Source organism: Vicia villosa, unplaced genomic scaffold (assembly GCF_029867415.1).
Source record: "Vicia villosa cultivar HV-30 ecotype Madison, WI unplaced genomic scaffold, Vvil1.0 ctg.000045F_1_1_1, whole genome shotgun sequence".
NCBI lineage: Eukaryota > Viridiplantae > Streptophyta > Magnoliopsida > Fabales > Fabaceae > Vicia > Vicia villosa.
The window spans coordinates 71,781-89,207 of NW_026704977.1; positions in this window are offsets into that span (position 1 = coordinate 71,781).

Below are 17,427 nucleotides of genomic sequence, written 5' to 3' on the forward strand. Positions count from 1 at the left end.
AATCATGGGCAATACCATTTTCTTTGAAGAATTCTTCAAAGGATTTGTTCTCAAATTCACCACCATGATCACTTCTGACCTTTATGATTTTACACTCTTTTTCAGATTGAATCTGAATGCAGAAATCAAAGAACACTGAATGAGTCTCATCCTTGTGTTTCAAGAATTTTACCCATGTCCAGCGACTATAATCATCTACGATGACTAATCCATATTTCTTTCCTCTGACAGATGCTGTTTTGACTGGTCCAAACAGATCAATGTGCAAGAGTTCTAATGGCCTTGAGGTAGAAACAACATTCTTAGACTTGAATGCAGGTTTGGAGAACTTGCCCTTCTGACATGCTTCACAAAGAGCATCTGATTTGAATTTCAGATTAGGGAGTCCTCTGACCAGATTCAGTTTGTTAATCTGAGAAATCTTTCTCAAACTAGCATGACCTAATCTTCTGTGCCAGACCCACTGCTCTTCAGAAACAGACATAAGACAAGTCACCTTCTGACTCATAAGATCTTGCAGATCTGTCTTATAAATGTTGTTCTTCCTCTTGCCTGTAAATAGGATTGAGCCATCCTTCTGATTTACAGCCTTGCAAGACTTTTGATTGAAGATTATGTCATAACCATTGTCACTTAATTGACTAATAGATAAGAGGTTATGAGTTAATCCTTCTACAAGAAGTACATTAGAAATGGAAGGAGAGTTACCAGACTTTATAGTTCCAGAGCCAATTATCTTGCCCTTCTGATCTCCTCCGAACTTGACTTCTCCTCCAGACTTAAGCACCAGGTCTTGGAACATAGACCTTCTTCCTGTCATGTGTCGCGAGCATCCAGAGTCCAGGTACCATGACATGTTGTGCTTTGTCCTTCTTGCAGCCAAGGATATCTGCAATAGGAATAATCTTATCCTTAGGTACCCACATTTTCTTGGGTCCTTTCTTGTTAGATTTTCTCAAGTTCTGATTGAACTTGGGTTTGACATTATAAGCAATAGGAGGAGCAGCATGATAATTTTTAATATGAGTTTCATGATATTTCCTAGGTTGTGTCACATGCTTCTTGGTGTGTGTTGTGTGAAAACTTTGTGCATGTGAAGTGTGCCTAATATCATGAGAGTGGCCATACTTGAACTGATCATACAATGGCTTGTATGTAAGTTTCATTTCATCAACAGGTTCAAGTTTGTATGGGGTTTCACCCTCATAACCAATGCCAACTCTTTTGTTTCCAGATACGGCATATATCATAGAAGCTAGCTGACTTCTGCCAATACTTCTAGATAAGAACTTCCTGAAACTTAAATCATATTCTTTCAGAATATGGTTTAGACTGGGAGTGGATTTTTCTGAATCAGAAGGAGATCCAACATTATTGGATAATTTTACAAGTTTTTCTTTTAATTCAGAATTCTCCAACTCAAGCTTCTTTGTTTCAAATTCAAATTGCTTTTTCAGCTTTTTGTATTTGAGACTAATCTGAGACTTGAGTTCCAGAAGTTCAGTTAGACCGGAAACTAACTCATCTCTAGTAAGTTCAGAAAATACCTCTTCAGAATCTGATTCTGATGTAGATTCTGATCCGTCATCTTCTGTCGCCATCAGCGCACAGTTGGCCTGCTCATCTTCTGAATCATCTTCTGACTCATCCCAGGTTGCCATAAGACCTTTCTTCTTATGAAACTTTTTCTTGGGACTTTCCTTCTGAAGATTTGGACATTCATTCTTGTAGTGTCCAGGCTCATTGCATTCATAGCACATGACCTTCTTCTTGTCAAATCTTCTTTCATCAGAAGATTCTCCACGTTCAAATTTCCTTGAACTTCTGAAGCCTCTGAACTTCCTTTGCTTGGTCTTCCAGAGTTGATTTAGCCTTCTGGAGATCAGGGACAGTTCATCTTCTTCTTCAGATTCTGATTCTTCAGGATCTTCTTCTCTAGCCTGAAAAGCGTTAGTGCATTTCTTGATATTAGATTTTAATGCAATAGACTTACCTTTCTTTTGAGGCTCATTTGCGTCCAGCTCTATTTCATGACTTCTCAAGGCACTGATCAGCTCTTCCAGAGAAACTTCATTCAGATTCTTTGCAATCTTGAATGCAGTCACCATAGGACCCCATCTTCTGGGTAAGCTTCTGATGATCTTCTTCACATGATCAGCCTTGGTGTATCCTTTGTCAAGAACTCTCAATCCAGCAGTCAGAGTTTGAAATCTCGAAAACATCTTTTCAATGTCTTCATCATCCTCCATCTTGAAGGCTTCATACTTCTGGATTAAGGCTAGAGCTTTAGTCTCCTTGACTTGAGCATTTCCCTCATGAGTCATTTTCAAGGACTCATATATGTCATAGGCCGTTTCCCTGTTAGATATCTTCTCATACTCAGCATGAGAGATAGCATTCAGCAAAACAGTTCTGCATTTATGATGATTCCTGAAAAGCTTCTTTTGATCATCATTCATTTCTTGCCTTGACAGCTTTGCGCCACTGGCATTTACTGGATGTTTGTAACCATCCATCAGAAGATCCCATAGATCACCATCTAGACCCAGAAAGTAACTTTCCAGTTTATCTTTCCAGTATTCAAAGTTTTCACCATCAAATACCGGCGGTCTAGTATAACCATTGTTACCGTTGTATTGCTCAGCAGAGCCAGATGTAGATGCAGGTGTAGGTGTAGTCTTTTCACTTTCATCAACCATCTTTTACTGAAGCGTTTTTCTCTTCCTGAATCTTTTCTAAACACGGTTAAGTGCTTGCACCTTAGAACCGGCGCTCTGATGCCAATTGAAGGATAGAAAAACACTTAGAAAGGGGGGGATTGAATAAGTGTGACTTTAAATCTTGGACGATAAAAATAAATAGCACAATTATTTTTATCCTGGTTCGCTGTAAACGAAGCTACTCCAGTCCACCCCCGCAGAGATGATTTACCTCAACTGAGGATTTAATCCACTAATCGCACGGATTACAATGGTTTTCCACTTAGTCCGCAACTAAGTCTTCCAGAGTCTTCTGATCACACACTGATCACTCCAGGAACAACTGCTTAGATACCCTCTAAGACTTTCTCTAGAGTCTACTGATCAACACGATCACTCTAGTTACAAACTGCTCAGCCAACTGCTAAGACTTCCTAGAGTATTCTGATCAACACGATCACTCTAGTTCCTTACAACTTAATGTAATCTATTCAAGAGTTTACAAATGCTTCTTAAAAGCGATAATCACAACTGTGATATTTCTCTTAACGTTTAAGCTTAATCTCACTAAAATATTACAACAGCAATGTAGTGAGCTTTGATGAAGATGAAGATTCTGAGTTTTGATTTGAACAGCGTTTCAGCAAGTTAATTTGAGTTGTCTTTGTTCAGGATCGTTAACCTTGCTTCTCATCAGAACTTCATATTTATAGGCGTTGAGAAGATGACCGTTGAGTGCATTTAATGCTTTGCGTGTTCCGTACAGCATTGCATTTAATGTTATACGCTTTTGTCAACTACCTCGAGCCTTGTTCACGCTGTGTCTACTGACGTTGCCTTTAGTAGCTTTAACGTTCCTTTTGTCAGTCAGCGTAGTCTGCCACCTGTACTTCCTTCTGATCTGATGTTTGTGAATACGACGTTTGAATATCATCAGAGTCAAAACAGCTTGGTGCATAGCATCTTCTGATCTTCTGATCTTGAAGTGCTTCTGTTGCGTGATACCATCTTCTGATCTTCAGTGCTTCTGATCTCATGTTCTTCTGATGCTTCCATAGACCCATGTTCTGATTCTGCTTCGACCATCTTCTGATGTCTTGCCAGACCATGTTCTGATGTTGCATGCTGAACTATTTGAGACACAACTTCTGAGCGCTGAATTATGCGTACTCTTTATATATATTTCCTGAAAGGGAAATTGCATTGGATTAGAGTACCATATTATCTTAAGCAAAATTCATATTATTGTTATCATCAAAACTAAGATAATTGATAAGAACAAATCTTGTTCTAACAAGTGGGTGTTTAGTTTCTCCAACGTGATGTATGATTGAGCTAGTTTAACATATCTTGAGTAGTTATTACCATTTTCTTTCCCAACTTAGTACGAAAAGGATGATTAAGAAGAAGGTCATTTTCGAAGGTCTAGCAGTTTTTGGGAAGACTGTTGAACCATAGTCTAGCTGGTCAGATTAGCGTCAATGCTAATAGTTTGCATTTGGATGCTTCGTCGACACCGTATTAGTTGAGTCATTCATTGAAACATTACATGTGTTCGTCGGGATCTCCTTTTCCCTCGCATTATCCCAACTTGGGAGTCTTTTTCATTAATTTAGGGATATTTATTTCCAAGATTTAGACACATAAAGGATGCTTAGGCTGCATGAGGATCGGTTGATATCTATCATGATTCAGGGTAGGAGCATAACTACCATGGTCTCCACCCGGACTCCGAGGTAGAGAATTGTGCTTTCCGCCTTTAAAGCGCTCCATTGAAGAAGGATACAAGAAAATGAGTGATCATTCTATGTTTCTTGGTCGATGATTTAGTGATTATGTGCCGCAATGAAGGTTACATTACCAAGTTCAAGGATGATTGAATGAAGGAATTTGAGATGACCGACCTTGGTCTCATGACATCTTTCCTCGGCATTGAGTTTTACAAGTTTGAAAAGGGATTGCTCACGCATCAAAGGAAGTATGCTCTTGAGATATTGAAGAAGTTCAAAATGGAGCTTTGTAATGTGGCAATTACCCCTGCACAGTCAAGGTTATAACTGTCAAAGAATGAAGACGAGCATGATATTAACCTAATGCACTACAGGAGGTTGATTGGATAATTTTTGTACTTGTGTAATACGAGACCGAACATGGCATATAGAGTTGGCATAATGAGAAAATTTATGGGAAAGCCAAAGGCATCAGACTTGGCAACAGTCAAGAGAATTATGAGATACGTCAAATATTTAATTGACTGCAAATTTCTGTTTTCTGTAACGGATAGAGGTAGAAGCTGCGAATTTCCTAGTTATACCAACTCTAACTAGTGTGAAGATAAAAATGATAGAAAATCCACAGCTGTGGCACTTTCATCTTGCAAGGCCGAGTACATTGCACATATATATGTGTGTGTCAAGCTGTATGATTGATGAATTTGATAAAGAAGTTGTGCGGTAAGGAGTATGAAGTAGTAACATTAATGATAGACAACATTCATTCTATAAACCTTGCCAAGAATCTCATTACGTATGGGAGAAGTAAATATATAGAGATGAGATTTCACTACTTTAGAGTAAGGTTGTCAAACTTGCGAGTCTACTCAGACTCGTAAAGGATCCGTAGACTCGACTCGCAGACTCGACTCGCAAACTCGTACGAGTCTATGAAAAAGTAAAAATTACTTTCAAACACCTGTAAGTGACACATATATGACATACTCCTATATTTTTAAACTTGTACATTACTCATATATGACACAAATATATATAATAGAACACCAATTAACATTAAAACTTAAATGTCATAATTCATAACAAATTTGTTAGGAAAAAAATCAAAAACAAAACAAACAAAATAGAAAAGTATGTAGTTAAAGACTTAAAGTACTAATATCTTCTTAATTGGTTACTACATAAAACAAAAAAAAACATAAAACACACATGCTAATGGCTTCAAACATTGAAAGCTCTAGTAAAATAATCACCACCAATTTCATCACCATCTTCTTCATCGGTATCTTGAGTATCATCATCAAACTCTGCCTAGATGAAATACCTTCTTAATCATTGGTCAATGTTAGATTTCTTGAAGTTCCACTTCCACCTAATTCAAGATTTCCACCACCACCACTTCACAACATTAGTAACAACAACATCAGTTTCCACAATATTATTAACAATAACATCATCTTGCTGAACATTAAATTAAATTTGCATATTATCTTCATTAGGATCTTCAGTTATCCATTCAACATCTAAATGAATATCTTCAAATGAAAGAACAATACTCTTTGCTTTTTCTTTTCTACTTTTCAACCTCAAATTACACATGAAATAAACCAACTTATTTTTTTATACAACATATTTATTTTCTTTGAATGAACTTGCAAAGCAAATAACAATTCAACTCAATGTTTCTAAAAAATAAAAATCAAGTCTATAAACAAACAAATAATAATTCATCACCATTTCTAAGGAACTCCAATTTCGTTCAAAACCATATGAGCTACAAGTTAAGCTTGAAACACGAATTTCAAACCTCTTTAATTGTGGAGTCATATCTCCATAGAAATACCGTAAAAGAGACTATGAGAGATACTTTTTAATTCATGTACAAGTAAAACAAAATAAGGTTCTTTTTTAAAAAATAAAATAAAATCTTTTGGAGAATTTGGGCCTTTTTTGGTTAAAAAATAAAACAAAATAAAAAATTGATAGACTTGTAAACTCGTGATAGACTCGTGAGTCTATACGACATTGTGCGAATCTACTCAAATCTACTTGAGTCTATCAAAAAATGATTCTATGCGCGAGTCTACTCGTTTATGCTTCCTAGACTCGTAAACTCGTACGAGTTTACGAGTCTACCCACGAGTTTGACAACATGCTTTAGAGAGCTTGTGAGTGAAGGGAAATGGTAAGGTATTGCATAAATGAAGATCAAGTGACTGATTTGCTAACCAAAGAAGTAACAATTGAAGTTTCAAGAGGTTGAAGAAGCACACGAGTATAAAAGACTTAGAGGACTTGAATTAAAGTGGTGTGTTGTGAAAAAAGTGTAATGCAAGTTGGTGTAACTAGTTACAACAATGGTGTAACCGGTTACCACACCTTCCAATAGCAAAAGAATCAAACAGAATTAAGCTGTAAACGGTTACAACTTTTATGTAACAGGTTACCACCCTCTAGACTTTTATATTTTTGAGACAATAGAGTCATGTAATCAGTTACATATTTAGTGAAATCGGTTAGAGGATTGAAAAGTTTGTTTTTCTTTTTAGTTAGTTAGCTACATTGATGCATCTTGTTGTATATATACCTCATATTAAGTCATTAATGAAATATTACCATTGTCACCCTATTTTTCTCAAGTAGTGGGGCGTCATATCTTCTTGTTATCAAATGTTATGAACTTTCAAACAACTACTTCTGCAACTTACCATATATAGGGGTGGAAAAATGGGTTCGGTCCGTTGGACATATCCGTTTTACTTGCACTTTTCTGTGGAAAAGACTAATTAAGATTTTAGGCTCGTAACCTCAAATAGGCCTGCCGCGCCCCGTTCCGTTGTTTTACGATCTTTTTTCGAGCACAGACATTTACATAAAGTTTTACATTTACATAAAGTAACCTCAAAACAGTGGACATTTCTCACCCCACCATCATTTTTTTGCAGAGCAGACCAATATTTTAGACTCACAGCCCATATTATGCCCGCCCCGCTCCGCTCCGTTTTTTTCGAACTTTTACGAGGCGGGTTTAAACGGGGGCGCATATATATATATATATATATATGGGGACGTATCAAATGAGAACTGAGAACTTTTAATAACAACCGTACGATTTAAAATCAATGCCTCAGATTTCACTCAAAATTTAAAATACAATAATTAATAGATAGATTCTGATTTAAATACATATCACATAAATGAATATCTGAGCATTGATTTTAAATCGTACGGTTGTTATTAAAAATTCCCAGTTCTCATAATAACTAAAGTTCTCATCATATATATATATATATATATATATATATATATATATATATATATATATATATATATATATATATATATATATATATATATATATATATATATATATATATATATATATATATATATATATATATATATATATATATATATATATATATATATATATATATATCCGTTTCTTACCATGTTTAACCACATTCTTTCAATCCAACGTGTCTTGCTACCTTCTTTCTCTCTTGATGACAACAACATTCCCTTGATTATTTGACTCCATGTTATCTTTTTGAGGAGGCAATCTAGATGAGCAATTATATATTTAAACATAAATTCCTTCGATCTGTCATGCACTCAGATCAACAAGCAATCTAGTGCTATTTTAAATACATGTTTATCTTAATCAAACATGTTCGATTTCCATGGACACGTAAACTAATCAGTCCTGATTTTAATGCAAAGTTTGTAGATAGATGCATAAAGAAATCTCCCTTTTGACTAAAAAGATCAAAAGGAACATTAAGATATTGCAATATCCAGGCCGGTTCTATATAGATTGCTTTTGTTAAATTTCTTATTCTCACGGGCCAGTAATGAGACAAAATAAAATAAATTGGCTCATTATTATTAAATCCTTTTTAGGATTTGAAATCTAATGTGATGTGTTAATGCTCTTCAAATAAATAATTCTATTAAGAGTTTGGATATGTTATGCTTTTTACACAAGTGAATTGTCAGGTGAAAATTCATGTTTAGTTGGCTGGCTGACTTTTTCCGCCAAACATACCGAGAGATGCAGGCGAACCAGATTCCGGTGAAAATTCATATATAGCTTTTGTTTTTTAAATATCTTTGATACTTTTCTTTCAATCTCTCTCTTAACCAAGATTATATAATACGGTTCATTACCGCAAAAACACTGCGACAAAAACTGTATTGAAAGGTTTTGATGTCGATATTGTTATTTATTGTTTTAATGATAAAAAAAGTTATGGTCAATTCACACTGCAGCGGCCATAGTCAATGCGATAATATCTATGTTGACCAAACTACAAAAGAATAGTTTGGAAATATATTGATATAATTTTTAGAGTTTAAAAATATTTTGATAATAATGTTTGAATAATAGCGGTAGAAAGATAAAAATATGAAATGTAAAGAAGTAAGGGAAAGAGAAATAACATCAGAGAATTATACATGTTCGATTAAGAAGACTTAATCATGTCCCCAAGACTTGATCTTGAGAGTATCTTGTAATTTACTCATAAATTTTTAAGAGGTTGAGCTTGCGAACCCCCTTATACTGGAAAAATGAATTTTCATACTAACTTTCAATCAAAAGAAGAACAACATACTGAAGCGGATAGTCTTCCTTCCAAACATGAATTTGAAGTGATTAGTCCCTAAGATAAATTGAGATTTTGTACAGACTTATCTCGAACCAAAAATGGAGTTTTGAATTGGCTATCCTCCAAACTGAACCAAGATTTTATACAGGTTGGCCACAAAACGAGTTGGGATTTTTACACCAGCCTAATCTCGAATCAAACTGAGGTTTTACATGGGAAGACCACGAACCGAGTTGAGATTTTATGTCAGGATAATCTTGAACTAAACCAGCGTTTTACACAGGCTGACCATGAACCAAGTTGAGATTTTACATCAGGATAATCTCAAACCAAACTGGGGTTTTACACAGCATAAGCACAACCCAAGTTGAGATTTTACATCGAGTAGATCTCGAACTGAAGTCAGATTTTATACGTGTTGAGAATATAAACGGAACCGACGACTTAAAAACTAAATAACGAGTTTAACTTTAAACCCAAACAAACACTCCCTTATGGCTAAACCAAAGTGAGAGAGAGAGAGAGAGAGAGTAAAAAAAAAATTTTTTTTGGAGATAGAGTTAGGAGTGAAATAGAGAACTCACATTTTCTGGAAATGTGAAGGGAGAGCCTCTATTTATTGTTAGAGGTTGGCACAAGACAGGAAAGATACATGGGCCAAGATAATGCAGAATCTGTTGGATATTAATTGTTCTATAAATCTCTCCAACAATATATGATTTGTTACAATTGAAATTCAAATTCAAATCTCTATTTAAATATGATTTGATCTTCGTCCAACTGTCAAACAAATCACATAATTATATTGTTATATCGATAACAATAAAATTTGACCCAATCTTTGACTAGAAATTCTTCCAAAACGCAGCATCATTGACCTATTGTGCAAGGCCCAAATGTCGTACCAACATGTTGGGACACTGTGTCCAACATGTGTCTCTTCTGTACCTCTATACAGCTTAAGCAATCTAGATTAATCTTGAACACTTTAAACACTTCTCACAACAACATACTTCTCCGTAATCATTAAGGAAGTTGTCAAAGAATGTAAGATTTTTGCAACAACATACTACTTTGTGATCATTTCTCCACATGCTTTTACTTGGTTCACCAACCGAGTAATTCTAGTCGTAAAATCGTTGATGGTCTCATTCTCATCCATTTGAATCAACTCAAGCTGAAGATCGTAAGTTTGTAACCTCATAATCTTTACCTTGTCAATCCTTATGTATGCGTTCACCATGATTTCCCACGCTTGCTTCGATGATTCACAATCACCCACTTTCTCGAAATTATCTGAATCAACACATTGATGGATTAAAAACAACGCTTTAAATTTTTTTCTTTTCTTCCTTATGTGATGCTCTTTGCTCTTGAGCAGCACCTTCAACAAAAGGATTCACACCATGCTTGATCACATCAAGAACATCTTGGTAGTTAGACAACAACACAATTTTCTTGCACCATTTGTCATAGTTCTTCACATCAAGGATAGGTAAATTTGCAGGAATTCTTTCATTGGAGACATAAGTCATGATTGCACACTAAGTGTTTGATGGATTAAAGTAGGATCTTGATTCCAAATATTAGAACTTGGAACCACAAGGTTGGTGAATAATTAAGTGGTTTAGTATGGAGAGGAACATAGTGAGAGAGAAATAGAGAGAGTAAAATTGAGGATCAAAATATGGATTTATTCATTCACAAGTTACCCAAAGGGTATATACACACAATACATGGTGAGGTATAATTAACTAACAAAATAATGAAAACTCCCAGGTGTAACCATTTGATATATTATGTCAACCGGTTGCACTAAGCTACTAACTCAATTTTTAACTAAAATTTCTAGGGTTTAATATGTTAACATAGAATGTCAACATGTTGCACTGACTTGAATTACATTATTTTCTCAACACATCATTTTAATTCACTTCCTCCAAGCCTTGCATACCCATTAGCTTCTTCAATCTTTTGAATACTTCAATTATGACTCCTTTGATTAGCAAATCAATCACTTGCTCTTCACATGTACAATACCTCAATCTCAAACTTCCTTCACTAACAAGTTCTCTCAAGTAGTGAAATCTCATCTCAATATGCTTCCTCCTTCCATGTATAATTGGGTTCTTAATAAATTTTATAGACAACACGTTATCAACCATGAGCGGTACAACATCACCCTCTTTGCTACTGATTCTCCATGTTATTCATCAATCACTCGGCTTGGCACACACATAATGAAGCTACAATGAACTAGGTCTGACAAGAAGAGAGCGTCACAACTTATTCCTTCTTCAAACACCATGAGATTGGTGTTTCACCTAACATAAAGATGTATCCATCTGTAGACTTTCTATGATACTTATCTTTGCACCAATTGGAATCGATAAATTAGAGTAAATAGCATTTTTGCCTTTATCCATTGTAGAAAAGATAATTCCAAAGAAAATAGATCCTTTGACTCATCTTAGAATCTTCCTGCTGCCAAGTGAGACACCTTGGATCTATCCATGAATATACTCACAATACCGACACTAAATGCCAAATTCAGTCGTGTATTGCTCAAGTAACGCACCCAATTAGCCTCATATACTGAGTTGGATTAATATCTTGCTCATCTTCATTGTTCAACATCTACAGCCTTGGTTATCCAAAGTAACAACCTCATTAGAATGCTCCATTTTAAACTTCTTCAAAATCTCAATCGCATACCTTCTTTGGTGCATGAGCAGTCCCTTACTGGACTTGTAATAATCAATGCCAAGGAAGTATGTCATATGGCCATTATCGGTAATCCGAAACTCCTCCATAAGCTCACCCTTGAACTTAGAAATTCATTCTTCATCGTTGTTTGTAATCAACAAATTGTCTACATATAGATAAAGGATTATCACCTCTTCATTTGTATCCTTCTTCTCATACACACTTCTTGAAGCCAATCTCTTTTAATAAATCATATATCTTGTTGTTCCAAGCTCTTTGAGCTTGTTTAATACCGTACAACACTTACTTCAATTTGTAGAACTTTGACTCTTTTTTCCACAACAAAACCAGGTTTTTTTATATAAACCTCTTCTTTAAGCGAAACAGACAAAAACGCAGAATTGACATTCATTTGGTACATGGGCTTTTTTGTTATTTTCAATACCAACAACTAGACTAATGGTTTCAATTTTATCCATTGGTGCAAGTACCTCTTCAAAGTCTATGTCTTATCTTTTCAAGATTCCATTTGCAACTAATCGAGCCTTATGCTTGATTATTTCACATTTGGGATTTTTCTTTACGTTGTACTCCCATTTTCACCAATTGGCTTCATTCCATCCATTAGATCAATAAACTGCAAAGTCTTGTTTTATCAATCCATTTCATCTCCTCCTTCATAGCACAAATCCATTTTGGATCACTCAATGCCTCCCCCGTTTAACAAGTTCGGCTTCAACCATAAGTGCAAAATGGACGAAATCAGCATCCTCATTGACTTTGTTGTCTCGGAACATCTCACAATCTTGGAGTCTTGTAGGAAAACCTCTTTGCCTTATTGATATTCTCACAATTTCTTCCATTCGGACTTTAACGAGGACTGGTTCAGCACATTCCGGCACCGCATAAACCAATTTTTTACTAGTGTAACTGGTTGACATATAAGTGCAATCGGCGCTGCACTTCTTTAATTTCGTTGAAAACAATCTCAACCGATCATGAATCTTCTGTTTTCTGAATCATACAACTTGTAACCACAAATAGAGTGATACCCTACAAGTTTCAACTGCTCTCCCTTGTCATCAAGCTTCTTTCTAAGTTGATCTGACACATATCGATATGCCACCAAGCAAAACACTCCCAAGTGACTCATGTTCATTTTTAATCCAGACCAAGCTTCTTCCACTATTATCTTCTCAAGCTTCTTTCTTGGACACCTATCCAACAAATATGAAAATGTGGTCACCTCTTATCCACATAATTCTTTTGGAAAATTCTTCCCCTTCAACATACTTTTCCACATGTTCATAATCGATCAAGTCTTCCTTTTGACAACACCTTTTTTATGCGGCGTATGAGGTGGTACTATCTCATGTAAAATGCCCTTTTGATCACAAAAAACTCACAAAGTCATTTGAGACACATTCGCCTCCATCATCCATTTGTGAACTTTGAGCTTGTAGCCGCTATGACTTTCAACCATTGACTCTAAATTCTTAAACGCTTCAAATATCTTATCCTTTCTCTTGATTAGGTATGCCCATATTTTTCTACTATGATCATCAATGGTTGTGGCAAAATATCTATTACCACCAATCAAATCAACTTGCATCGGCCCACACACATCAAAATACACCAGCTCAAGGTGACACTTGGTTCCACGACCTGCATCCTTGCTAAATTTTCCCTTATGTTTCTTTGCTTGCGCACATTCTGCAAAAATGCCAGCAAGTATGTTGATCAATGGCAACTCCGTCATCATTCTGTCTTTTGTAATGCATTGAGATCTCTAAAGTTAAGATGCCTAAGCCTATAGTTTCATATCCACTCTTCTCGACTAGCCACTGTAGCAAGACACATATGCTTCATAACCTTCAACCCAGCCTTGAAAGTTCTACTAGGAACCATAAGTGTTTTTAGGATCAAAACCCCGTTTGCATCCATAACTCGTATGGCCTTGTTCTCCATATGAATCTTGTAACACTTCTCAAGCAATTGGCTAATACTTAGAATATGACACTTGATTCCAGAAATATACATGACATCTTTTGTCAAATAATGTCTACAATTTCTTCTCTCGATCGATACATCATTGATCCCTTCCACTACTAGAGTGGTATCATCCATGAACTTCACTTTGTTCTTCATGGCACGATTGATTGTAACAAATAAATATTTATTTCCCGTCATTTGCATTGAACACCCGGAGTCCAAATACCATTGGTCGTTGCACTACACTACTTTCTTCAATGTCACCATTGCATTTTCTTCAGCATGTAACCGGTTGGCATAAAACTGTAACCGTTACACTTTGGTTCTCCAACGTTTTTCAAATCGATGTTGCTACTGTCTTGCAGCATGTCGCTGCTTCCTTTTGTGATCATGATCAAGAGTGTGTTCTCATTATCAAACTTTTGTCTAGCAACTCCTACTTCAGCTTCTTGAGATTCTTTCTTGTTGATATTACATTCTCTTTCAAATTATTTTATTGGTCAACAATTATTACAATCTTTTCATGAACAAAATTTTATTAGTGCTTAATAATAATAGACTATACTACTATTCGTAAGCTTTAAAAAAAATAGACCATGCTCTATAATCAATTTCTAGTATTTAATTATTTAAATGCATACTTGATTGAGTGAATAATTAGTCTTCCACTTAAATAAGAACAATCAACTACTTAAAAAATGTGATTTTGTATAAAGTTTAATTATAGTTTAAACATGCGTCTCCTAAAACATAAGAAAACTACTTAACCCTGCAAAATTGTATTTAAAGAGAAAAAAATCATAATTATCAAAAGTTTTATTTTATATAAATTATAAATATAAAAACAAATTTAATTTTAAATAAATATGTTATTAAATAGTTATGTTAAATCAGTTACTCATCCGGTGATATAGTTGTGCACAAGTATCAAACTTCATGACGTAGACTCAAACTCGCAATATTATGTAGTGTTGGTAAGATTTGGAAATTTCAAATAATATTAGTGTTGGTATAAACGCACAATAAAACTCTATCTCACATCTAATGCTTAAGGATTACCATTTGACCAAATTCATTCAATTTTCTTAAGTTGTGCATTCATTGAATATAAAAATAAAATAAATTATTTAAAATAAGACAATATACCTATTTTTATTTATTTTTTTCGTAGTGAGGGCCATGGCCACCCCTGTTCCAACGTGGCTCTGCCACTGATTATAATACATACGTGCAATATCTTCTGTTTAATTAGTGGTGTATTAAAATTTATATAGTCCATAACTACTCATGTATCAAAATTCTTTTCTTAAAGTTTGGTTTTATATACTTCATGCATAGTATATGTATTATTAATGTATAAATTTGGGACATGAGTCTTGGTAGTAAGTACCAGCCTGGTACACATTTTTTGTTGATATTAATTCGTGATTGTATTTGCTTTAACCAACTATTACTAGTACGTATATAGTACCACCTTGATCATTTAATTTGACACCGAATAAACATTTTAATTAATCTAATGATGCTTATATCTTTTAGGCTTGTTAAAGTTGAGTTGTCAAGCACGAAATCAAATTACTATAGTTAGATAATTAACACGTCTTTATTATGTCCTCTATTCATGTCATTTTACAACAAAGAAATGTTATTTTTATACTTAATTCCCACACTAATATTTATACCCAACACTATTGATGATATTTATACGGTAAATAGTATTATTTTAATTAAAAAATATTTATGAACAGTCTCATAAACAGTAAAATATTATTATAATAATATTTTTTTTAATATAATTTTTAATTTGTTTAGATTAAGAGATTCTCATATAAAATTGTGGCATTAACCAACTTTATAATTTCATTAACTAACATTTTACATTTTATTAACCAATTTTATTTTACTATTAAAAGTTATTTTTGATATCTGGACGTTGATTAACCAACTTCATAAATTCATTAGCCAACATTTTACATTTCATTAATCAACTTTGTTTTACTAATAAAAATTATTTTTAATATATGAGAGTTTATTAACCAACTTCATCACTTTATTAACCAACTTTTTACTTTGCATTAACCAACTTTGTTTTACTACTAAATTATTTTAAACATATTATCGTTTATTAACCAATTTGATCACTTCATTAACCAATTTTTTATATTTCATTAACCAACTTTGACACTGTTTATTGTTTATGTACTTTTTATTTTTACTGTTCATAAAATATAATTTATTTAAAAAACACTGTTTACTGTATAAATACAGTAAACAGTGTCGGGTGTAAGTATTGGAATAGAAAATTGGTGTAAGAATAACATTAGGCTAATTAAATACGTTTGGAGCTGTGTCAACCAGAAACATATATATATTTGAACTTTCAAACCAGCTGGGATAAAAACGTGTTTGCATATATAATCAAAACCCTACTAATTAACATTAGGTATGAATATTGTCATGATCAATCAGATATAATTGAGTTAGCTAGGTAGCGTCTATCATAACGTAATATGTATATTAATAGAAGTTCTAGGAATAATCTTTATATGCTTGTAATATGAGTCTAGGGCTTTTATAGTTAAACCCCTTTGCTGTCATGTGCCAACTCTCAGAAGTTGGTGCAAACTTCTGTCTAGCTTATGTGTGGATGCGAGTGTTTATCGAAGTTAAGCTAAACCTAACCTGTGCATTATATTGCTATGATGGATCACGAATAATTTGGTACATTCATTATGAGGCAGTTTCTTGTAGATTTATTTAAAAAACTGTTTTATTATATATTATTAAAAATTATTATTATTTGTTACAAAAAAATGATTATTATGAAAAATTTAAAATAATAGAGATAATTTAAAAATAAATTTAGTATATCAAGTAAAACAAATCATTTAGACATTCAATAACTTAAATATTTACTATTAAACATTTTACACAATCAAAATCATATACTCCATCCGTCTCATAATATGTGTCCTCTTTGAGATTTTTACACTTTTTAAGAAAATAATTAATTATGTTGATTTTAATGATAAAATGAGTCTCATTTACTAAAATAACTTCATTAATAATAGGTAGTGGAGTACTTAAATGAATTAAAATACAATAAATAAGGATAAGTTAGTGGAAAGAAATAATAAATATTACATTGATATTTTAAATGGACAAATAATTTGAGAGAAATAAAAATTAGAAAGAGGACACCTATTGTGAGACGGAGGGAGTAGCTTTTTAATTAAAGATATATTTAATACATGTTAAATAGAGCTATTTAGAGTAACTTCAAATTTAAGTAATTATTTTAAAATTTTGATATTTAAAAAAGTTATAGAAAAATAATTAAACATCTAAAATGATATCCTGTAAAAAAATTCAATCATTATAAAATAAATAAAAAATTAAATCTACTCTACTTTAGCATAAAAAAAAGTCATTTAATAGACGATCTTTTTGTTATTTTTGTTTCTTTTGTTACATAAAGAATTATTATTTATTAAATATAAAAAAATTATATGAAATAATTATTAGTAATAACGCAAATACAAATTGATTATTTAAAATACTAATTAGATATATAATTTAAATAAATATTTTTTACAAATAGAAATTAATAAAATATAATATTTGATTTATAAAAATAGAACTAAAAATAATTAAAATTTACAAAGGAAATACTATTTGTTTTGACGTTTC